Source organism: Chenopodium album, chromosome 22, assembly GCF_948465745.1.
Source record: "Chenopodium album chromosome 22, dcCheAlbu1.1, whole genome shotgun sequence".
NCBI classification, from domain to species: domain Eukaryota; kingdom Viridiplantae; phylum Streptophyta; class Magnoliopsida; order Caryophyllales; family Amaranthaceae; genus Chenopodium; species Chenopodium album.
The window spans coordinates 25,564,925-25,590,371 of NC_137855.1; the positions used below are offsets into that span (position 1 = coordinate 25,564,925).

The window sequence follows — 25,447 nt, forward strand, 5'->3', positions numbered from 1 at the left end:
ATGGAGCATTTCCCACCATGGTACTTAATTGATTCTTTTAAACCTTGTCATGTTGTGTTTGTTATGTTGTATTGTCTTTTGTCTTGGTTTTCCTTACTTGAGGACAAGCAAGAAGCAAGTGTGGGGGAATTTGATGAGTGGCATTTATGCCACGGTTTAGTGCTCATTTTACGGGTTTTTCCTCCCACTTGTAGCTTGTTTGCCCCCCTTTTCCTCACCTTTTTGTTCTTCTTTTCATAGTTTGCTTTTCTCCTTGTTTTCTTTCACTAGTAGAATAAACGTAATAGCAAGCGGTTCAAACCCCCTAATAGCAAGCGGTTTTGAACCGCATGGGCTTAGGGGGCTTGCCATTACTAGAGAAAGGGCAGCGGTTCTGGCGCCAAACCGCTGCCCATTATGGGAATAAAAAATAAAAATAAAAATTTTTTTTTGGTTTTTTCCACATAAATTGGTATACAAACTAAACATATGTAAAAACATTAATATTTTTATTAATTATTTGTTGTAATATTACATTTACATCAAAAAAATTAATACAAGTAATAAAACTAATACAAATAATAAAATCAGCTCTATTAAATAAAAAAATTAAAAAAAAACTCATGTTGCTTCGTACCACCAGCCACGACCACCGACACCACCGGCCCACCGCGGCCCACCACGACCCCCACCAATACCAGAACACCGCCCAGCACCACCACCCACCATCAGCCGTCCACCCACAACAACTCCCACCAACACTAGAACACCGACCAACACCACCACACACCACGACCACCACCAACAACAAATAGATCTGAAACAAACCAATTCAACCACCCATCACAATAAAATTAAAAACAAAAAACTGAAAAAACAAAATAAAGGAAATACCTTGAATACCACCAAAAAATCGAAATTGGCTTTAAATTTGGGTTTTATGGGTCAAATTCGACCATAAAAACTGTAGATCTAAAGTTTTTATGGTCAAATTCGACCGTAAAAACCCACACGCACCGCCACCGGACTACCACCATTTAAACCCACATGAATTGGCTCAAAAACCCACCGGACTACCACCAGATGTCGCTCGAAAACCCACCGGACTACCATCGGAATTAGCTCGAAAACCCACAAGCAGCAATGAGGGTCTTGGTGTGAGAAAGGAAAGAAAGAGATGAGAGAGAAAGAGAAGGAGAAAGGAGAGATGGAAGATGGCGTGATAATGGAGGGGAGAGAGGAGAGAGGAGAGAGGAGAGAAAAGTGAGGGATTGAATGAGAGGAGAGAGAGCGAACTGAGAATAGGGGTGAAAGGGGAGAGAGGCCGTGAGATAGGGAATTATTGGGCTTAGGGTTTGTGAATTGTGATCCCGCCTTTTTTTTCTAAATGGCAAGCGGTTTGGGGTTGAACCGCTTGCCAATATATATAATGGCAAGCGGTTCAACCCCAAACCGCTTGCCATTACATATATTGGCAAGCGGTTCGTGCCAAAACCGCTTGCCATTTAATATTACAGGCTTATTTTAAAAAAATTGGGTAAATGGCAAGCGAATTTTTAAAACCGCTTGCCATTTGGGGCTTCCCATCACTTATTTTCTACTAGTGTTTGTTTTCGTTTTGTAGGAATCTCGCCATTGGAAAAAGAGCAATTCATTTCCATATCACCTGTGAGAACCCGCGCAGCACTGTGAGAACCCGCGCAGGATTGCCTCAGGAGCAGAACAGAAACAGAAGGATTTGTGCGCCTTGTGCGCGACATATGCACGGGCGCGCGCCTGTGAACTGTGCGGGCGCGCAGCCCTGTGAGAACCCGCACGAAATAGCAGTAGAAGCAGAGCCAAAATAGAGAGTTGTGCGCGTCGCATGTGCAACATGTGTGCGGGCGCGCACTCATCACTCATGAGCACGCAGTAGTTGGGAGAAGGCGCGCATCCATGGGTCTAATTTCTCCGTACCCACAGATCTGCGGGCTCACAGAGATCGGAGAGGGCGCACGCATGGCAACTGTGCGGGCGCGCACCGCTGGGTTTCAGTTTTTTAATTCGAATCTTTGTTTCTTTTTAGTGGACCTATATATATAGGTCGTAGGGTGAATTAGTGGATCATCTAGCATTATCTTAGAAACAGTTAAACCTAATCTTAGAGAGAGAAAGTGTAGTATTACTCAAGTTATCTCCTTGTAAGCAACTTTGGTTCAAGTTTCATTTCAATCTATCAAGCAACTTTGCCAGATTTAATCTTTCTATTATTTTCTCCTTAGTAATCTTTAATCCTTTCTCTTAGCTTTGTTTATTTGCATTCTAGTTGTTTATTTCTTTATATTTTGTGGATCAATATATTTTTGGTATTTCCATTGTTTTTGATCATGTTTGCTTTCATGTTTCTTGTGCTTTCATTTAGTTTTGCTATCATGTCTAGTCCCCCTTTTCTAGGCTAAATAATCTCTTAGCTAGGGGAAGGGGGTGTAAAATATGTATTGAATGATGGATGAATAATGATAGTGGATTGATTACATGCCTTAAATTGATGAAATATATGATTTTTATTGGCTTGAGATTATTGTAGCACTTTATTTGATTGCCTTCTAGTTTAAATGCATGAAAATGATTTAAACTAGATTTAGATCACCTCTATTTTAATGATTGCATGAGAATGAGTTGTTAAAATGGAGTTCCATGTATTGTGCCCCTTTATTCTCTTGGCTAGCTTGTGCCTAATGGGATGCATGACAATGATCCTAATTAGCTTAAACTACTTTCATTGGTTTGCCTAAACTATTGCATGAAAATGAATTGTTTTGGTAGAATTTTATATTCTTTGGCATGTTAATCATGATACTTATCATTGTTTTCCTTCTTTCTAATCTTGTTTGAAACCTCCTAATCCCTATAGTTGTTATACCTTGCTTTAATCACCCTTTTTCTTGTTTATTTATAGTTCTAGTGTCTACATTCCAAATTCCAACAAAATATACCCCTTTTTTACTTTGCATGGTGATTGTGATATTAAATGAGAAAGCTTCCTCAGTGGATCGACCCTTGCTTGGCACTAACTAGTTTAGTGTGAGGTATAGGTTTTATAAATAGTTAATTTGATTAGGGTTAGTAGTTTAACGACCTATCCTAGCCCGATCGAATTTTGGCGCCGTTCCTAGGGAAGCGGCTTGTTTAGGTCTAATTTTGCTTTTGTTACAGTAATTTTAATCGCTTTCTTTTTTTGTTTTGTTTTGTTTTATCATACTTGTAATTGATAATTGTTTGCTTAGCTTTAGTGAATGCTTAGAAGATCTCAAGGACCACCCACACATCACAACGACCAAGAAATCAACCGAACTCTATAACAAATCCGTCGTAACACCCCCAAATCTCCCTCTACGGAAATATAGTATAATACATATAATTATTGATGAGTGACATTTATGGCACTCATTTGGTTCCTTTTTGGATGATTTCTATTTCATTTTATCTCTCTTTTCTTCAGTTTTCCTTAGTTTTATTCTTGTTTTCTTCATTTTATGATTTTTGTAGTTAGTTTCTCTATTTCATGCTTTTTCTAGTTTACTTGCTATTTTTCCCTTTTACTTGCTTTTTATCCTTTGTTTGTAGGTTGTGATTGATTGTCCAAGGATTCCCAAGTTTCCTTTCCATAGTTTTCCATTGATTTCCATGCCTAAAGCTTGTGCAAGAAGTTTCAAGTCAAAGGGAGGTTCAAGGAGCATGCTTCAAGGTCTTGTTTATGCTTTCCTCATGGCTTTTATCCTTCAAGAAATTCAAGGAATTTCCTGCCTACCTTGTCCTCCATCACCATCATCTAGGATGTGTGCACCTCGTGAGCTAGGACAAAGAAGAAAGAAGGAAGCAGCAGAGTTGTGCGGGCGCACTAGAGGAGTGTGCGGCCGCACATCTGTCGTGTGCGGCCGCACACCAGGTGCGTGCGGGCGCACCTGTCTGGGTGTGCTCCCGTGCGCACCATTCTCTCTCCTTCGAGCGCCCGCACCGACATGGGTCTATTCTTGGACGTCTTTCCCAACTTCCTCTTGGGATTGTTAGTTATTTCTTTCCATTTATAAAGAGAAGATTAGATCTTCATTAGTAAGATTTAGATTAGATTAGATTTGAGAGAGAGAAATCATTAGTTCTTAGCATTTTTAGAGAGAGAAAGTGTGGGTTTGATGATTGATGATTGAAGATTGCTTCATTTGATTTTATTTCTATCAAGTTTGTAAGGATTCTTTACTCTTTAATGCAATTCAATGTTTGATTTCATTAGTATTGTTGTTTGATTTGGTTAATTGATAGTTTGATTGATTTGATTGAATTTGTTGGTTTCAATTGATGAATTTGAGAATGATGATTAGTTTAGCTTTGATTTTGATGTTCTTTATGGATTGTGAGTAGTTTATTTGCTAGGGTAGTGGTGAAGCATGTATTGATGATGAATTGAGATTAATTTGGGGGAAATTTATTGAGTTGATAATGTGATTGGTTGATTGATTTTGTGCATGTGTGTGCTTGATTAGGCTTGATCACCCTTGTTATTCACACTAGATTGCATTGTGAGTTCACATTGATACGGACCATTGATTTGTGGCTTACATTTACTCGATTGAGATATTTTTTGATGTTTCCTAGCTAGTGTTTGATGTAGTTGACGCTAATTAGACCTCTAGGAGAATAGCTTGATGTACTCTCTTGGTTGCAATATCGGTTTTCCCTCACATTGCTTGACTTGATTGGTTAATTCCCCAACTTGATTGAACTTCATCGTTGATGCATGTGGATCCATTCCCCTAGTGCCTTAGCATTCATTTAGTACAAGCCTTTTGCATCGCCTAGTTTAGCCTTAGTTTCTACCATAAACCCCTTCTAGACTTCGGAATAACTTAACTTAGGCATCGTGCATTCGACCTCCATTCCTTTGGGTTCGACCTTGACTTACCACTACACTAAATATGGGTTTGTTAAGTTACAAATTTTGTTTGATTGGGTGGGGTGGTAGCCCAACGACCTACCGTTCTCCTTCCCATCAATTATACCGTAGAGATAGACTTGGGCGTGTTACCGCCGCGTGATTACGCAAGGCTACTCAAAATACTTAACTCAATAACAAAAACTTGCAGCGGAAACTCAACTTTCTTTTATTAATACTTATGAAAATAGTAACATTGTTATGAGTACTCAAAATAAACACAAGACCAACATTCCTAAACTAGGTGAAGCAAATCCCGGGACTCTCATATGCTCATTCATGACTCCACCTGAAAATAGTCAACACTGCTTAACATTACGCTAAACAAGGCGAACCAAAACAAATAGGAAATACGGATTAGCAAAATATGCTAAGTACGATAAGTGCAGGATAATGTAAACTCAATTTATTCGCAAACATGTTTTAAAACCAATTTCCAATAAATAATCCAATAATTCCAAAACTCATGATTCAAAACCAATTCCAATGATTTAACATGTAAAATATTGATAAACCAATTCCTTTAAAAATCCAATTCCTTTTTGAACCAATTTCTTTAAATTCAATTCCTCACCCAAATGTGCACACCCCCAAGCTAGAATAAGGAAATTAAACTTACTTGGGGAATAATCAAGAGGAACAAAAGGCAAGAGAATATGATGATTGGATACTAAAAAGATGGAGAATTAGAATTAAGGAACATCTAGTATTTAGGAAGATTTTGCTCGGTTTAAGGAATAAAAATAATTGTGTAAATAATATAGAATAATTAAATAAATAATTAATTAATTAAAATACCAACTATTCACCAATAATTAACTAAAAAAATCATATTTTCTATACATAGAAAATCGAAATTTTCTAGCTAAATAAATGGGAATTTTTGGCCATAATAATTAATTTATAAAATATTATTTTTCTTAAATTAAAATTTCCAAAATATGTAAATAATCCGGTTTTTAAAATAAGATTTATGGATAATAAATCCTATCCAAAATAATGATTAGTTTTCAAAATGCTTTTGGCGCCAAAATTCAAATATTATTTTGGCTCCAAAAAATAAATTTACTAAAGTACCCTTTTTATAAAATAATCCTTAATTAATTAATTACGAAAATACGGGGTATTACCTTGTACCCCCCTTAAAATAAGTTTCGACCCGAAACTTAGCCAAAAGAAACGAAAATCGTTTTGAAATTATTGGTTCATGCACATCCTACTTGACTCGAGACTCTTGACAAACTCAAGAAAGACTCGAAAATTAATCAAAAATGACTCGAAGAGCAAACGCGCGAAACTCTATCGCCCTCTACCCCCCTTAAAAAGAGTTACGTCCCCATAACTCGACCAACACCTTAATAAATCAATTATATTCTCATTCATCAACAATCATCAAGCCCAGTAAGGAACACCATAAAGTTTCAAACATTCATAAAAAAACTCAATCTAGTTGTTATAATCCATACCTCATCTTTTAGGCAATTCATTAATAACTCAATGCAATCATTGATTATTCCATCGTTAAGAACTTCTCCATATAAATTAACTTTGTCGTCAATCCCTTAGAGTAAAATCCTTTAATTGTAACCATCCAAACAATCACTTTTTTTTTTAATTAACTTCAATAAATCCCTTTACAAGTTATTATTTCTTCAAAATAAACTTCAAATTAAAACAAATTCCATTATCTCAAATACATCATTTCATTTAAATTGACTCAAAATCCTCTAACTTTTGTATTAAGTTTCTTCAAAGATTCAACCATCAACAATTTTACTTTAAATAATCACCATAGTACTTATCCTCACACAATATGAATACTCTCCACCTTTAGATACAAACAATCATAAAGCAATAATATCCAATTTGTATCTCCCAAAAATAAACACCTTACTTGCACACTTATATAGAAATAATTCAACTCATCAATACCACGAATAATATTTCTTTGCTCAACATAAATCATATTCCAAAAATTAGTAAATACTTGATAGCACAAACCCTCCAAATATTCATGATAACTATCCAAAATAACTCCTCATTTATCCCATGGTAATCACCAACTCCTTTAATCCTAAAATAACAACTCAACCATATTGACCATATGTAAAACTCGTATGATCCAAATACTTGCCACCTATCACATAGTTAATGGAACTTATTTCCCATTCTTGAAGACATAATTCCTGGTTATTCATACCATTCTTAAAAATCAAAAGGAATACACCATGACAACACTTAATTCATTCCAAAACATAGAAAAAACATTGAAACAAGAATCACTTCACTTAAAACATTTATCGAAAGCATATAAATTAATTCAACCACTTAATCTTAATTCTCATAATCAAAGTCTTTATTGGAAAGATCATAATCTTGATCATCATAGTTTACCTTACCATTAACTCAATAATCTTTAATAACTGGGCCAAGTGTAGTAGGATTTGTAGCTGGGTAAATTGGGTTGTAATCACTGTAATTTGGAGTATGGCTTGAGCTTTGAATTGGGTTATAAATTGGGATATAGTGTGGGCTAGCACATCCACAACTAACTTAGAAGAAATAATATTGGACCTTTGGAGAAGGTGGGTGATACTTTAGACTTGGTAATCTTTATATATGAATATGAACATTGGGCCTTTATAATGTGAAAATTGGCTTTTGGGCTTGGACGCCTACATGAGGTAGGAGTCTCATAACTTGGAGTAAGGGAAGGAGAAGGATAATTCTTATGCTTTAAAAAAAGTGGTATGGATTTATCAATAGACGAAACAAGCTCTTTGTGAAGTCTTGGATAAACAAAAGAGTAGTTGGAAGTTCAAGTAAAGAAATTGGTCAAATTCTTTCAAGGTTTGGTTCTCCCCAACTTTGGTGGTTCCACAACTCTCCTCTTAGATTCATATATAGTCATGTTTAAGGTAGTACAGATCACTTTTGAATCGAGTCAAGGTTACTGGCCACTTTCCCTCATGATGGTGCTTCTCATTCTCAAAGAAAGGTTTATACTTTTTAGCTCTAGGTAAATGGGTTAGAAATAATAGAAATAGCCATGGTGGTTGAGTAACACTTCAAGGTCAAACTTCTCAATAAGAGGTAGAACAAGGGTGGTTAATTAACATGTATTAATCCCTTCACCTTTCCAGTAATAAAAAAAATCAAAGAATTCCTTCCTCCCATTATCAATCATTTTTATCTTGTTTACACATATAAATTATCAATTCTATGGTGTTTCACATAAGCAACTCAACTCATAAATTCCATTTGCATTAAGCAATTCATAACTCAATGATAAACCAAGCATACTCAAGATCACCCAACCATGGGCAATAACTCAAAAATTCGGACCTCTAGACCATACTCTAAGGTGTTTTAACACCAACTTTAATGCACACATGTTCGCATACTCAAGTTCAAATAATTTCAATTATTTTTATTTTCGAAAATAATAAATATGTACATAAATAAAGATTAAAGGACGGTCAAGCCCGCGTCTCCCAGGAAAGTTACCTACGACGTTGAGGTGAGCCCTTCCTAGACAGAGAGACATACCCATTATAGGCCTCCGTAGAGAACTCAAGAATCCTTTTCTCCTTCATCTTTCCAAAAATAGGAAAATAGTTTTTAAGTAAAAATAAAGCTTTTGACGCTCACACAAATGCAAAACTCTATTTATCCTATATGCCCTTCTTAAGTCTACCCACCATTTTTATTATTAAACCAATTATAATCTTTTTAGGACCGTTAAAACTGATACCACTTTGTAACACCCCCAAATCTCCCTCTACGGAAATATAGTATAATACGTATAATTATACCGTAGAGATAGACTTGGGCGTGTTACTGCGGCGTGATTACGCAAGGCTACTCAAAATACTTAACTCAATAACAAAAACTTGCAGCGGAAACTCAAGTTTCTTTTATTTTGTTTTTTTTGGTGAAGAACTTTCTTTTATTAATACTTATGAAAATAGTAACATTGTTATGAGTACTTAAAATAAACACAAGACCAACATTCCTAAACTAGGTGAAGCAAATCCCGGGACTCCCATATGCTCATTCATGACTCCACCTGAAAATAGTCAACACTGCTTAACATTACGCTAAACAGGGCGAACAAAAACAAATAGGAAATACGGATTAGCAAAATATGCTAAGTACGATAAGTGCAGGATAATGTAAACTCAATTTATTCGCAAACAAGTTTTAAAACCAATTTCCAATAAATAATCCAATAATTCCAAAACTCATGATTCAAAACCAATTCCAATGATTTAACATGTAAAATATTGATAAACCAATTCCTTTAAAAATCCAATTCCTTTTTGAACCAATTTCTTTAAATTCAATTCCTCACCCAAATGTGCACACCCCCAAGCTAGTCTCCTTATATTACAAGGCTATTCTTGAGGAAAGACTAGGTCATACAAAGTCCATAGTCTTATCAATAAACCAAATCCGCATAGTGGGATTACCAACATGCTTATAAAGCATTAATAATAATATTTCAATGGTTCAATAATAAATCCTTTTAACATCCAATAATTCCAATATAATTCAAACTCCTTTCACATGCTTTCAAAATCAATACCTTTTAAATAAATACTTGAGAATAAAATCTCATATTAATAGCTTTTCAAAATCAATAACTCTTCGTTGAAAACCTTTTAAAATCAAATTGATAGTAGAACTTGGTACTATAATTGATAGTGGGAGTGATTCTTACTCTTCTAGTTCGCAAAGTGAATCAATGGTGGGATAAGAGGATGATGTTTTATTTCGTGAGTTCGGAAATCCGGAGGATTTTGAGCTCACGGGTAGGATTTTGTTACCCGTCACGAAAACTAACTTCACAATTCATCCCCAATATACAAGAATGGTTCAATGGGAGCAATTTTTGGGTTCTACAAGTGAAGACCCCATAGAGCACCTTGATAGATTCCTTGAACTATGTGCCATGATTCAAACCAACCAAGTTTCTTAATAATACATCCGGATGCATCTATTTCGACAATCTCTTTCGGGTAGAGCAAAGAAGTGGTTAAAGCAAGTGAAGCCTAACTCACTCACATCTTGGAGGGAGGTAGTTAAGGCATTCTTGAAGAGGTTCATTTCCGAGGAAAAGACCGCCGAGATTTGAAGGAAGATTGCATCATTTGACTAAGAAGCGGATTAGAGCCTTAATGAAGCTTGGGAGAGGTTCAAAGAGTTGGTGCAAGCGTGTCCTCACCATGAATACAATGTACAAGTAAACCAAGACGTACAAGAAAAAGGGAAGGAATAGCTAACCAGTTGAGAAACTTGGAGGAGAGAGATTGAAGGGAGGGGGCGGCGGTGGGGCGTCCCCCTCATTTCCCGAACGGCCAGCAATGTCACTGGTCGAGTGATTGGCATTAAGCCAGTCAGATTTTTAAACTACCTCGACATTCGGAGTCGAGGTGGGGCCGGTCGTTTTTGCCAGGGACGACTTACCCCTATCGTCCGAATGGACGGACATATCATGGACCTGATCAGCAACAGGATCCATGGACTTGGAGGCCCCGCTTTGTACCAGCCGAGGTTGTTCTCCTTTAGACTGCGTTGTAGCAAACTGCGATTTTGTCTTGGCCGTGGTTTTTGAAGGGGTCCTAGCAGCGACCGTCTTCCTCCTTTTGGATGCGTTCGCATCCGGAGTTGATGTGGCCGGCTGCTTCCTCCTTACCCTTGGAGTTGGAGTGGCCTGTCAAAAGTACAAGTAAATTGTTAAGAAGGGGCATAAGACTTGTCTGCGTCCGTGTGAATTAAGGAAAGAGCTCCCCTCCAATATGCCTGAACGGACGAAGAGATGCGTCCGCGCAAAGCTAGGAAGTATGCTCCTCTCATTACAGCAAGGCGGACAACGAGAAAAGAAAGACTCAAAAAATTAAACAAGTATTTACCTCCTCGGCTTGCTCGTAGATCTTTTGACGAGCCTTATACCGAGCCAAGTCAATCTCGAACGTCTCCACCTCACCCTTTTGCTCAGGGTCAAGCATAGCGTAAGCCTCTGCTGCAAAAAGAAGAAGAAAGTGTTAGAATAATTTTCTAAGTAAAAACTTATGAGCGTACAAAGAATATATCTAAGCGTTCACCTTAGGGCAAGTTCTGGTACAGGCTGTACGCAGACATAAAAGTAGTATTCTGGAGCCAACTGGATAGAGGAACCCACCAGTGAGGAACGCGTCCAGTCTTGCTACCCCGCTTGACCCTATTAACCTTGAAGTACTCAAGTTGGTATTCTTGGCTAGGATGGACGGGTGGCTTGTCAAGCTTGTGATCCCCGCGTCCGAGCTGGATAGGCTTATGATTGCACCTATTCATGCGCAAGTTAAACTCCGCGTTCTTAGTTTTGATGCAGTAGAAACGGTGCTTCCAGTCCCTTTATTTGCTGACACGGTCGACCACCACCATGTAGTCTCTAGTTGAACTCAAGATAAGACAACCGTCCGTGTCCTTCTCCAGCGGTGTTAGTGAGTGCATCTCACAGAAAACAGCAAAGTCCGGCTTGAAGCCTTTGCAGATGCACGTCACGAAATACCCAAAAACATTTAACCAACTGTTTGGCGTCAGTTGGGAAAGAGCAATGTCATACTAGTTCAGCAAGGTCCGGACGAAAGGATGAAGGGGAAAGCGAAGGTCCACATCCAAGATGGCCCTGTACACGCAGAAGGCTCTTTTGCACGGCTTCTCTTCCTCCCAGGCGGCCACAACATGTGCCTTCCTAGGGACCAGTATCTCAAACCCCTCCCCAAGGTGGAGGGATGCCTTGTATTTTTCGAACTTGTGATCTAGAAACTTCATGGCCGTGCTACCCATCGTACAGGCGTACGGGTCCCTGAATTTTTCAATAATGGCGACGTCCTATTCGGCCGCTGCCTCACCTTCGGCCGTCTCACCTTCGGCCTCTTTCTCAACTTCTTCTTCTTCCATTTGGTGAGAAGGAGAACTCCCAAACTCTGAAGACGACACCCTATCCAGGTTTGCTGCCTCGGCCGAGCTTCGACCTCTAGAGCTGAGTACGCCTATAGGATAAGGGACGTTCTCTTCGACTAAGGGACGTTTGCCATTGTCTTTGGCAGCGGCCGCCTCATTTTCCGAAGGAGGGGAACTTCGAATAGGCAAGGCGAATGGTTCTCTGATTGAGATTCTTGTCCTTGGCCTATCCGCCCTGCCCTGTTGGAGCAGGGGTTGAGAGGAAGTCGGGACGGACGAACCAGCAGCGTCCGCCCCAGATGGGGTAGGATGGTCATTGCAAAGTACCAACTCGGCCTCATCCATGACCGAGCTGGCATATTGGGGGAACCTAAGTTTCAGGATTGGAGCGGACGAGGCGCCTTGAGCTCTTTGGCGTTCCTCAAATGATGAAGTTACCTCCACGGCCAAGTGATGAGAACCCGTGGAGGTAGTTGTACGCGTGGTGGAGGCGGTCTCCACATCAGTACTACTTGGGTTGTTCGGGTCATAAGGGTCCCTAGGGTGAATAAGACTGCCGTCTGGGTTCCTGGTCGCATAAAGCTCACGCGTACGAATTGTTCTAGTCATATTCGCCTGTAGGGACAGAGAAAAACAAGTGGGGGTGAGTACGTACGCACTAGACATAGACTCACTCCAAGGAGGAGACAACTCTTCTCCGTCCACTCTAGACTCCTCAGTCCCAGGTGAACGGCCGACCTCATGAGGAGAGTCAGACGAAGCCGAGTATGGATCCAGAATTAAAATAATGAAAAAATACAAGTAAAAAGGAAAGAAAGAAGTTTTAGACGGCCTACCTTTGTACGTGTTGAAAACCTTGAAAGTGTTCTTGGTGTTCTTGAAGATTGAACGAAAAACTCAAAAAATGTCCGGAAAACTCAAACTCACGACGGCGCTCTTGAAGATTTAGGGGGAGGATAACTTTCTCTCTCTAGAATGCTCTGCCTTCTCTCTAGAAATCACAAATGTGTAAAGTGCCAAAATGAGATTTTACCCCCCATATTTATAGAATGAATTTATGGGGGCAAAATGGTAAAACCATCTTTCCCGCCTAAATATTCAAACGGTAACTCTTTGAAAAAATTACTCGGAAAAAGAGACGGATGGCGTTAGGGTTCCATCAATTTAAGTGAAGATTCAGAAGGACGAGTGACGGCACGTCTAAGGTGGCTTAATCACAAATTTTAGGTGGCTCAGACACTTAGTCTCCAGAATTCTCAAATGCCCTAATTGAGAAATTGCGTCCGTCCAGCTCCCAGATGTTTAGTCCATAGAAAGCTTTCAGACGGACGCAACCTGACTGAAGTACCAGAATGTACGTCCCATTTGATGAATGGATGAAAGTCGTTCGTCTCCCCACAGATTCCAAACCTCCAAAGCCGATGCTTTGAGAAAAGACCCAAGATGCGGTCCTAGGCAATTGCCACCTTAATGGACAGACACAATATGTCCGCCCCTTTTTCCAGTCCAGTCCCGAGTATGTGGATGTTCAGGTGAGCAAGGAAACAATCTCACCCTAGAGTATGAGGACGTCCAGTCCCGAGTATGTGGACGTCTAAATGAGCAAGAAAATAAGCTCACTCTAGAGTATGTGGACGTTCAAAGCAGAATATGTGGACGTCTTAGGCAGCTAGAAAGAAAACTCAGTCCAAAGTATATGGACTTCCAGAGCAGATGGGAGATAAACCCAACCTAGTGTAAGTGGACGTCCAGACAGAGGATCAGAGGAGGCGACCAGTAAGCGTACGACCCGCCCCCTTTGAGGGACAAATGTTTAGGGTAAAATTATCCCCAAACACGTGGCCCATTGAGAGGGCGACATGTGTCCTTATGAGTGGGCAACACATGTCCTTCTGATAGGATCACACGTGTGAGTTGCCTTACGCAAAAAACGGAGCATCAGCAAGAGAAAAGGCCTTTATTACATCAAGCCTAAATCCCGAGAAAATCCTTGAAAGCCGCAAAACAGCGCCCCCTATGACACGTGGCGATCTTTGATTGCGCAGCCAATCACGTCACGGAATTCTAGGGTCTAAACCCTAGAGGGCCACATGTTCTCACCCCTATAAATACCCCAATCATTTATGATGGGAGGGGGGGATTGTGACATAACATAAAAAGAGCATTAAAAGAGCTCCAACTTCTCTCTACTTTCTCTCTCTAGATTTTCCGTTTCCCGATCTCTAACTTGATCGTCGGAGGCAAATATTTCGATAAAGGAATATTCGTTGTTTTGCAGGTGTCCGAGCCTCGTTGCCAAAAGAACGTGACTAGTATCCAAGGAGATCACTAAATACCCCAAAACAAAGTTGATTCTATATCCTTTTTGCAAGCACAGTTTACTTCTATTATCTAGAAATTAGACAATATTAATAATTCTAATTCATCTTCTGTTGCTAATGTTTCTGCTATTGGTATTAACCCTGTAATATTTTGTGAAAGTTGTGGTCTTGTAGGTCATTGGGCGCAGAATTGTAAGAGCTCACTTGAGAAGGTTAATGCTTTTCAGGCATATAAGCAAATTAGTCCATACTCTAACACCTACAATGCAGGGTTGAAAAATAACCAAAATATGTCGTACAATAGTACGAATGTGCCTAACCCCCCACCACAGGTACAACAACCACAACAAAGGTACTCCCAACCACCACATTAGAGACCACAACAGGTTGTTACTCCTCCATTTGATTTTGACCTATCAGAAATCATAACGATGTTAGCTATTATGCAGAAGGAGATGCAGATTAGAGATGCGGAAATTGACTCATTAATAGCACATAATAAAATGATAGATACTCAGATCGCACAAATTTCCTCTACTCTACAAACACGCCATCAGGGAGCCCTACCATCACAACCAGTGCAACCAACAGAATATGCGAATGCAATTACCCTGAGGAGTGGTTCACACTATGATGGGCCTCCTATGCCCACAGATGATGAACCTGTTATAACAAAAATTGCTAATTCTGATTCTATTATACCAAATTGATGTTGTTACTATCCCTGTAGGGTTCTAGGGTAGTACTAATATTTCTGATAATTCTTTGCAGGGTAAACCCCAGGATAAGAGTGGAGATGTTCAAGATCCAACTATCAAACTTCCATTCCCTAATAGACATTTAAAGAGTATGTTGGATAAGCAATTTGGTAAATTTCTGGAGGTTGTGAAGAATTTGCAGGTTACAGTTCCTTTCCCAGATTTAATTACTCAAGTTCTTGCATATTCTAAATTTATGAAAGAAATTTTGACTAGAAAAAGATCTATTATTGAGGTAGAGACAGTTGCTTTTACCGTAGAATGTAGTGTTATATTACAGAATAAATCTCCACCTAAACTAAAAGATCCAGTTAATTTTTCTATTCCATGTCATATTGGTAATCTGAGGATTGATAAAGCTTTATGTGATTTGGGTGGTAGTGTAAGTGTTATGCCATTATCTGTGAGCTCTAAATAAAATATAGGTAAATTAAAATCTACTAATATTACTCTCCAAATGGCCGATCGTTTTGTTAAACACCCTTTAGGTATTTTACAGGATGTTCCTGTTAGAGTAGGTAAATTTTATATACCTGTTGATTTTGTTGTTCTAGATATGGAGGAAGATTTGCAAATTCCGATTATTTTGGGTAGACCATTCCTTCATACTGTAGGGGCAATAATAGATGTGAAAAGTGGTAAACTTACATTATGTGTAGGGGATGATAATACTACTTTTAATCTAAATAATATCCCTAAAAGCCCCATGTTAGAGGAAAAGTGTTATAGTGTTGATGTGGTTGATGTAAATAATTTTTCTAATAAGCCCCACGCTCTCTTTAGAGATCCCTTGGAGATGGTATTTTGTCTTGCATCTTCCACAGGAAAAACTAATACATGGAAAGATGAAGTGGATAATATAGAAAGAGCTCTAAATTGTGTATGATTCGGGTTTAAGGATAAACAAGTAGAGAAAGAGGAACAAATTGCAAAAGTTGAGCGCGTGGTGAAAGTCCCACCCGATCGGGTGATAGATGCTCAATCTTGTGGAAAAACGAAGAAAATCAAGTGTATAAAGAAATTTCGTACAGCAAGTCGTAAAGAGCCACTTGACCGTACCTTGGAGGCGGGTCCGGTCGGGCACGAGAGCGCGGCAGCAAAACTGGCCAACTTCAAAACGCAATAACTTTTGCGTTTCTTAACAAAATTTTGCGTGTGACCTATCATTGGAAAGCTCTTCAAGTCTATTTTTCAATGAAATTAGAATCACTTCATTATCATTTGTATAAAAAATGTTATGAGAAAAATAGTGGACCTGACTCGTTTTAGCCTCTTCTCTTACTAACACTTTGTTTCTACTTTGTCCAAAATTGTACCAACGTGATGCATTGCAATGTTTGGGATGGTGGTGGATACGAGTCTGATGATAAGGGGTGGATTACTAGCTTCCTTTTAAGCCAATGAGGACATTGTCTGATTTAGCTTGGGGGGAATTTCTTGTATATATAGGTACTCTTTCTTTCCCTTATCTTTTTATTTTTCTTTGGTGTGCTTAGTTTAGTTTTTACTGCTTTCTTAGTATAGATTTACTGCTTTCTAGTATAGTTTTATTGCTTTCCTATATGAGAAAAACACAAAAAAATAAAAAATAAAAATCGAAAAATACGTTCCAATGAATTATGAATCATGCTTCGCTGTGCCCCTAATTGAAAACTTTTCGAAATTGTTTTGATTCTTGGTATATTATAATGAGCATTGTGGATAGGTTAGCCATGATTTGATATTTTATTGCCTTGGAACCTTAACATTCGTCAATTTTGTCCAAATACTTGTGAATATAGTGCTTGACTAGTTGACTTGGTTAGGAATGTGTGTTAGTTCCTGGTATGTCAATGAATTTGAGTATTGGTTTGCAACTATAAGTAGTGTTTCATGGCTCATTATTCTGCACATGTGGAAGACGAAGGCGTTCATTCTTTTAGGTAGCCTTCATATGATATTAGATATATTTGTTCCCTTCTTGCTACCCATGTTGTTGCTTGTGCCCTTTTTGTTGTTTATAGACACATTACAAGCCATATTTGCCCCATTGGTTACTAGTCCCAAGCTTGGCTAGGGGGAGCTATTAGTGAGTGAGGTGAGGGAGTTTGTAGTGTGCCTTTTTATTTACACAATTTGGGTGGTTTTGAGAAGTTATTTGTTCGTGATCGTATTTTATTTTTGATGAGTTTGAAAGTTGAATTTTCTTGAAACAAATTAAAGTATGATGATATGAAACAAAAAGGAAGTTCGAAAAAAAATATAGAAAAAAAAGTGATGGAAAAAAAATGAGAAAAAAGAATTCAAAAGAAAAAAAAAAGAGCAAAAAGAAAAAAATTGTCATATGTTCAAATGTTGGTCAAAAGAAAAGAAAGAAAAATTTGAGTTTCGATAAAAATATTTCAAGTTTAACAATAATGTTGTTGGTGTTGTGGAAAGCAAGGGAGCTGGGGAGTGTAAGGTGGTTTGCATGAGCAGGGGAAGTGATGTGAAGAGGTTGTGGTGTAGGTTTAGGTGATGGTTGAGTGAAGGTTAAGAGGGTAGCAACTTAGGGGCAGCAGCTTGTTTGAAGGAGTTTGATGTGCTAGTTCTTGAATCCAACCAAACACCAAAGCTCAAAACTTGACTTTAATTTGTGATGGAGGTAAATTGTCGCGTCGTTAAACGACTACACCTAAATCAAATACAATTTATAACACTCAACTAACCTAATACGAGTATATGGCAAGAAGAGGGGTCGAACCACAGGGAACAGATAAACACTACCTAATGCTATCAACAACTAAGCTATTCCGGAATAAGGGAAGGTAAACTAAAGGTCTAAACAAACTAAAACTAGTGATAAAACATTAAGGGAAATAGTCTAGGAGTAGCAATCACTCAAGCATAACGAAGGCATAGAAGTTGAATTAATTATGAACTAAACATGCTCGAATATCGAAGTAAGGTCCAATCTAACCGCCTTCCGAGGTTAATCGGCTTCTCCTAACATAGCTTCTATGCTTCCACATTAGAACCATATACTAGGAGGTACTATTAAATAACAATCGATAATAATGAACCCTAGCTAAGTCAGCTTCTGTTCCTTGTTAGCAAAGATTCACCTTTAACCAACCAACAAGTGCACTTGCAAGAAGATTAAAGATTATCAAGCATATAAAGACTTTAATCACAAATAAATCAATTCTAAACCCTAGAACATGCTCAAGATCCATGTACACCACAAACATCCCCTTAATGAGGAAATTACTCACTAATCATGACAATAACAAGATTAATCAACAAATAATCAAGAATCAACATGATCAACACGCAATACCAACAACAAAAATAATAATCAAAAGAAAGCAATTAAAATAGAGGAGAGAGAGTTAGAGATTCTCATTGATTGAAGATGAAAGTCTATAGAAAAGATGATCAATTTCTTCTTCAAAATCCAAGTTCAACAATGGTGAAACCCTTACTTTCTCTCTCTAAACTATCCTAATCCTAAGCTAAACCTAGAGAGAGAAGCTCTCCTAAAAACTAATAAAGAGAATAGATTAATAGCTAAAATGTTCTCCCCTCTAATTATTCCAAAAATGGCTATTGATACTAACTTAATAAAACTAAGTAAAATAAAAGAAAATGAGAAAATAAGGAGGAAAAACAAAGGAAAATAAAATAGAAAAGAAATAAGAAAGGGAAAAGGCAAAGAAATAAAAATAAAAGAAAATCAAAAATAAACCCAAAATCCCACAAAACACATCAGACCCCTGTCTTCCTCTAATTCGATTTGGCTGCTCTAATATGGGGTTGATCCCCTACTTTGCGCTTCACCAAATTAAACCAACAACCATCATCATCAAATCACCACCGCTCATCATCATTGAAAATTGGCATCAAGAAAACACCACCGTTTGATCTTCATTAACAACCACGTGCAAAGCTCGTGATATGGTTCAAAATGAACCCAGAAGTGCGCGCCCGCGAAGACATCGCGCATAGGTCGTGCAAATGCTACTGCCTCAACTCTGATTTTGGACTCCATTTGTGCGCCTTCTGACAGTGCCGCGCAGCCGCGAGTAGCTACAATCAAATTAGGGCTAAATTGAGGGTTTTGCGAGGTGAGAAGCAGGTGTTGAGTAGAGGGCTGCGGTGATGGTTTGTTGCGGTTGGTGGTGTGGTGAGGGTGGCAACAGGTGGTTGCGTGAGGTTGCAATTGGGTGGTAATTGCTGCTTGCAAGTAGGAGCAGGGGATTGTGGTGGCTGTGTTTGTGAGGTGAGGAAGCAGCGTTGCTGCTGTAATTGGGGTTGTTGGCTGGCTGTTTTGGTGGTGTTGCTGAGGTCGGTGCGGATTGGGTGGCTGAAATTGCGTGGTTGTGGTGGCTGGTAGTGATGTGCGTGGTTGGTGAGAGCAGTGGTGTTGCTGCTTAGTGTATTGGAGGTAAGTGATGTTGTGAGGGGGGGTGCAGCAGCTCAGTGAATTGGAGCAGGGGGTTTCGGTTTGTTTTGGTGTGGTGGAGGATAAGGAAGGTGGGGTGACGGATAAGGCTGCCAGCAGGGTTGGTGTGTTGTGGCAGTGGGGCTGGCAGCATGCTCATGAAACGGGGCTTGGGCATTTGACTCAAATTGAAACCTGAACTCCTACACACAAAACCGAGAAAGGATTGGGACAAAGAAAAAGAATAAAATAAAATGAAAATAAATAAAGGACGGAATAAAACAAACCCACGACAAATAGAATAAAATAAATAAAAAAGAAATAAATAAAATGAAATAGAAAATAAGAGACATAAAACTAAACTAATAAAAATAAAACAAAAACTATACAAGCAAATAAAGTAAAATAAATATGAAAATAAACTAAAACTAAAAAAATAAAGAAAATAAACTAAAACGCTCCAAAATTACCAAAATATACTAGAAACTTTATTAAAGAGAAAACAAGAGAATAAAAGGGAAAATGAGGGAAAATAAACATGAAAATAACTCTAAAACTACTCCCTAAAAGTGACATAAATGTCACTCATCAAGTTGTAACACGTGCCTTAACTCGGACAATCAACTACACAAACAACGAAACACGAGGGAGAATCGGAAGATAAAATAAAATAAAATAAAATAAGACAAATAAAGTAAAATAAAATACTAAAACTAAAGAAATAATAAAATTAAATGAAATAAAATAAAATAAAACAAACTAGAAACTAAAGGAAAATAAATAAAACGAGAGAAGTGGGAAATTATGAACTAAAACTACAAAAATAAACTAAAAACTAATAAAAATGCAAAAGTACTCAAAATAGAGAACGAATAAGGAAAATAAGCGAAATAAATTATAAAACTTGGGAAAATATTAGAAACTAAATCGGAAAATAAGCATAAAAATACCCTAAAAGTGACATAAAAGTCACTTATCAGTAAGGCGTTATCATATAGCGTAAAATTGTATGGCTTAGGTGTTGCGTAAAATTTCACCTCTTCTGAGCCAACGTGATCTACCTCTCGTAACTAAAATGGTAGAATTCTCGACCATTCAAGACAGCTTAGGTGTTTATCCACCCCCTATATAAAGAGAAAATACGGTAGTTAGTGAACTTACTGGCTTACCGGACAGTTAGGGTGTCCGACCACCCCTTGTACAAAGAGCGACGTGCGATGTCTCATCTATTTAGACACGTGCCCCCAGTCCTGAGACACGTGTTGTCATCTCGTGGACAAAATTGCAGAGAGAGTTGCCGATTTTCAATAGAAAATTGAGGGACTTTAGACCAACAATGTCATAGTTGAGAGGATATCATCCCCTTTCATCCTTTTTTACCAATATCTTCTCATTACTTGACATCACCCAAGACCACCTTTACTTGAAAAAGTGTTCTACATTTGCAAAGGATCAATTTAGATTCTTTAGTGTGTTAAGACTAGAAAATGCATTTTCTAGCCTTAATAGCTACTTGTCTCAAATTCTTAGCAAATCAAGGATCGTTTTGACATCCTTAAACATTTTTGAAAGATTCTCTATTCTTAGGGAACTAGTCTCGGATTTGTTTCCTTGACTACTTTGATCCTCATCTATTCTAGACTCGATCAAAGAGGGGGCTAATTGTAGACATCTATTTTGGCCTCCTGTCCCGACAGGAAGTGCAATGACGATAAATAAAACCATCTTCGTGTTGGATCAACGTGAAGAATACTTATGGATAACTGATTCAATCACAAGAACATAAAAATTACTAGCCTAACAGAAAAACAAATGAAATAAGGTCCAAATAACTAAGGCTGATCATAATTAAGCTTAAGCCCGAGGTTAAAACCTAATTATGACGGATTTAGAGGCTCCTAGTTTAAAAATCAATGTTGCTGTAGAGAAATCCGCATGCATCACAATGAGTCACGTTGGTTTGGCTAGGTTGCGAGCGGCACCTACTGCAAGTGCTAGTGATGCGCTCGCGAAAGATTCAGGATTTCATAAAAATATAAAATCGAATCTTACCATAATATCGCTGTAATCCCCCATAGTTTCAACCTAATTAAAGTATATTTAATTATTTATTATTTATACAAATGTATTTTTTTTTTATTTTAATTTTATAGTATGAACTATTTTGATGTAAAAGCAAAAAGATTTTCAAGCTAAAATTATTAATCCTCTTTTAAGTTTGTAGCCCAATGCTCAATTTCACTCAAATCCAAACTACATAATTCCTACTCCTAATAAAATTAGGAAACTAAAGCCCAAATAAAAACCCAAAACCCTCAAACTCTTCTCCCTCTCACGTAAATTCATTCACCCTATTTTTTTTCTCCTCCTTCTTTCCTCTTTCATGGTTCACAAAAAAAAAAAAAAAAAAAAAAAAAAAAAAAAAAAAAAAAAAATTGCTGCTGCACCGCACCACTACAGACCACCGCCGCGCCACCCTTGCTGCACCGGGGTCCTCCAGCCACCACCCGCGACCATTAGTTCGAATCTCTTCTCCCTTTCCTTCCTCTTTTCCTTTGTTTTGATGAATTGTTTAAAGTTTCAATCTTAGATTAAATTTTGTTCTAGATTATTATTATTATTATGGTTTGATTATGTATATGAGTTATAAAAGATTGCAAATTTATTAGGTTTACTATGTTTCAATTATGGTATAAAATTTCAGATTATATTCGTGTTTTAATTTTTAGATTTCCGTTCGTTAATATTAATCCCGTTTTAATCCCGATCAGGTTTTAAACTCATCCGATTTTGACAAAAAAGTAGTGTTTTCCATGTGGAAACCATGTTTTAAGAAAGACTCACTACCTTTGGTAGTGAGCACCACCCTATCGAGGCCAAATTCAGCCTCTAAATATGATTTTCGGGCAGTTTTCGATTTTAACGAAGTTTTTACATACTTAAAATATTATCCTTGAGTTTGATTAATAAAATTAATTATGTTTAAAGTTAATTAAGCATAAATATATGTTTTTATTGAAGTTTCAAGTGTTGGAAATAGTTTCTAAGTACTACTTTTGATGTTTTATAAAGAGGGTTTAATCACCCATTAAAAAGAGAGATTTTAGGGGTTTTTATATAATTTTCGGATTTTTATTAGACTTTGAACTTGCTGTAATTTCATGTATAAGAGTGTATTTTAAGGTTTTTATGAAGACAAATTTAAAGAACTATATATAAGCCTTTAATTTTAACAAAAGGGAAGGTTTTAAAGTGTTGTTTGATTTGGATTTTGAAGGTTTTAAAGTAAGTTAGTATTGCTGTAAATTTAATTGATTGGGTATTGATTGAGATGTTATTATTTGGCTTAGGAGAGGAGTTTATTGAAGGTGATTTCTAGTTAGTAAAGTGGCATACCAATTCGTTTGCTCAAGGTACGTACAAGTTACAAAACCTTGCTTTTAGGTGCATGTTTAAGGACGGATCGAGAACTTAGTATTATGTCTAGGGATGACTGGGTTAAATTGTTTGGTTATACATTGTGAATTTCCTTTGACGTGCACTATTCCTTATTGTAATTATTGGTTATGTTCTAATTATGCAAGGTGCGCTTAGAGGCAAAGGTATGTGATTGGTGAAATGACTTAATTATTACTCATTCATGATTTAATGAAATAGGATGAGTAAAGGAATGGTTCATGTCTTATAAGACAAGGTTAAGAGTTTGGGGTGCCTTATGCACTCAAGGTGTTTATACACCAAGGTAGTAAAGGAATAAATAATAAATGTTGCTTGCCACTAATAAATCAAGAATTGAAATTGAAAAGTTGCTTTACTTGATTGAATTGATATTGGATTGATTGTATTGTTATGCATATGAGTCATCACCAAGTCTAAACCTGTAAATCGCGTAAAGTGCAAGATGGATGAGCAATAAAACTCTAGATTGGTGCACTTCTGGAGTAATGACAATCAGGGGTTGGGGTACATGGGGTATTAGCCGTGTACTTTTCTCGAGGCCGTCTGATCTACGAGTCTCTTATTTCAAATATTTTTCAAAACTAGGAGTTAGGTGAGATCTCATACTAACTACGGTCACGGAGTCGCGCCCGTGGTCGTTGGATGTTTATTGATGTTTCCGAAAGGAGGCATGGGGTTTTCTTTATTGATGTTCCAAATGGAGCATGGGTTGGACAACCTTGTCTATTGCTTAATCCAATGAATGATATAAAACGAGTTAACTACTATTAATTAGTGAAGTCCTAGTAAAATTGATAGTTGAGTCGTGTGTTGAGTCTATAACTTAATGATGCATGATGCATGATGAATGATTATTAGTAGCATGTCATGGAATTCTTATTCTGTTTCACAGCTTGTATGTACTCAGCTTTGCTGATTGCGTGCTTTTGTGTGTGTCTTTCTTTGGTCATGGCCTTTGCCTTTCAATGACCCTGTGACGATCCAATTTTTACACTTGTAATATTGGGGAGCAGATTAACTACAGGTTCTTACACATTCAGCATTCGCATCAAGGTTGTGGGGTTTTGAGTGGAGTGTTGTTTATTTTGCACAATTTATTTTGCTACTACCTTTGAATTTATTTTTTTAAACTCGGTTTTAATTTTGTTCAATTTCTAGTTTGGATTTTTGAATAAGGGCCTTAATGGTTCCAACTTGTAATACTTAACTTGGTTTTATTCGTTGGTTTTGAAATTTATGTATAACTGATTTAGTATTTCCGCTGCTAATTTCTGACATAGCCTTAACGTTTGAACACGTGGCGGTAGCACGCTAGTAATTCTCTTGGATTTTGTTCAGGTTATTCACAGGTTTAAAGAGAGAATTATTGGGGTGTTACAATCGCGCACAAGATTATACGTTGCGTTGCTTAATGCAGCATATCTCAATCACTTATGCTAGGATGTCGCGTGCAACCCATTTAGAAGCGCGTGACACCTCCTGCGGCAGAATGCTCAAAACTCTAAAGGCATACATTCCCTATAAAAAGAGGCTTAATACGAGGCTCAAACAGACATAAATAAATCCCAAACTCTGGCAGAAACTTTGTGAACTAGTGTGCTACCAAACCCTCTTGTCCTAAACACCCACCCCCTTTCTATACTTATTACTACGATGGAGGTTCCAGAACAAGGAGCACATAAGTGTTCTAAACGAAGATCTAGCAAAGAGAAATGGTATAATCCCGAGCACTTAGATCAATCACCATTATTTTCTTGTTTAAAACAACTTTTAAATTAATTAATTAGTGTTGTTTGATAACTTTAAACAAAATTTTAATTAATTTATTCCACGGAGTAGAATTGAATAATTAATTATTGGTTCATCACTTAAGCCAAGGCGAATCTTGTTTTTTTTTTGTTCTTTTAACGAATATAGAATAAATAAGAATAACGACTTTTGCAATGTAATTCCTACGTGATTGATGTGAGTAAATAAAATCAACTAACTTAGTTTTTAGATATCACATTGCATATATTGTGTGGTGATGAAATTGTGAAAAAGGAAGAGCTAGTAGAGGCCGGACTAGGGCTAGGATCACGATTCCCCCCTAAAGGGAACGTTATCTTGGTACCCTCACTCCCGAACTCATTTATGGTTCATGTAGACCAGTTTGGGCATGGGTAAACTTACGATTCTTGCTAAATATCCTAAAACTCATTGGAGACTCCTACTTGTTTAATTTATGAGTTTTCCTAAAACTCATTGGCGACTCCTACTTGTTTCTTATAAAAAAGTGTGATGATAGAATCAATTCTAATTTAAGGCCCCCCAAACAGTCATGTGTTCAAATCCTAATCACCCTAACAAGTGTAAAGTCCTAGGATATTTAAGGAGAAAGATCCCCTACAATGGGAACACCCTCCTTACAATAGCACCTCCTGATAGGATGGTTTTGACAATGTATGGTCCGGATCAATTAGACCTAAATTTGCCTCTTGGGTCTAGAACATTTTTCCTTAAGGCTTTTAACACCAAGTCTCCTACTTTAATGTTTCTTGTCTTGACCTTCTTGTAAAAGTGTCTAGCCATGCGAGTTTGATAGCATTGGGTATGATGTAAAGCTTCTAGT

General features: G+C 37.6%; 1 non-coding gene across 1 annotated transcript; it reads right to left on the bottom strand.

Annotated features, from left to right (window-relative positions):
• Positions 1 to 10,078: 10,078 nt before the first annotated feature.
• On the bottom strand, positions 10,079 to 10,183 carry LOC145606462 (small nucleolar RNA R71). Its single transcript, XR_014105330.1, has one exon. It is a non-coding gene; the product is annotated as a small nucleolar RNA R71 (small nucleolar RNA).
• Between the last annotated feature and the right edge of the window lie 15,264 nt (positions 10,184 to 25,447).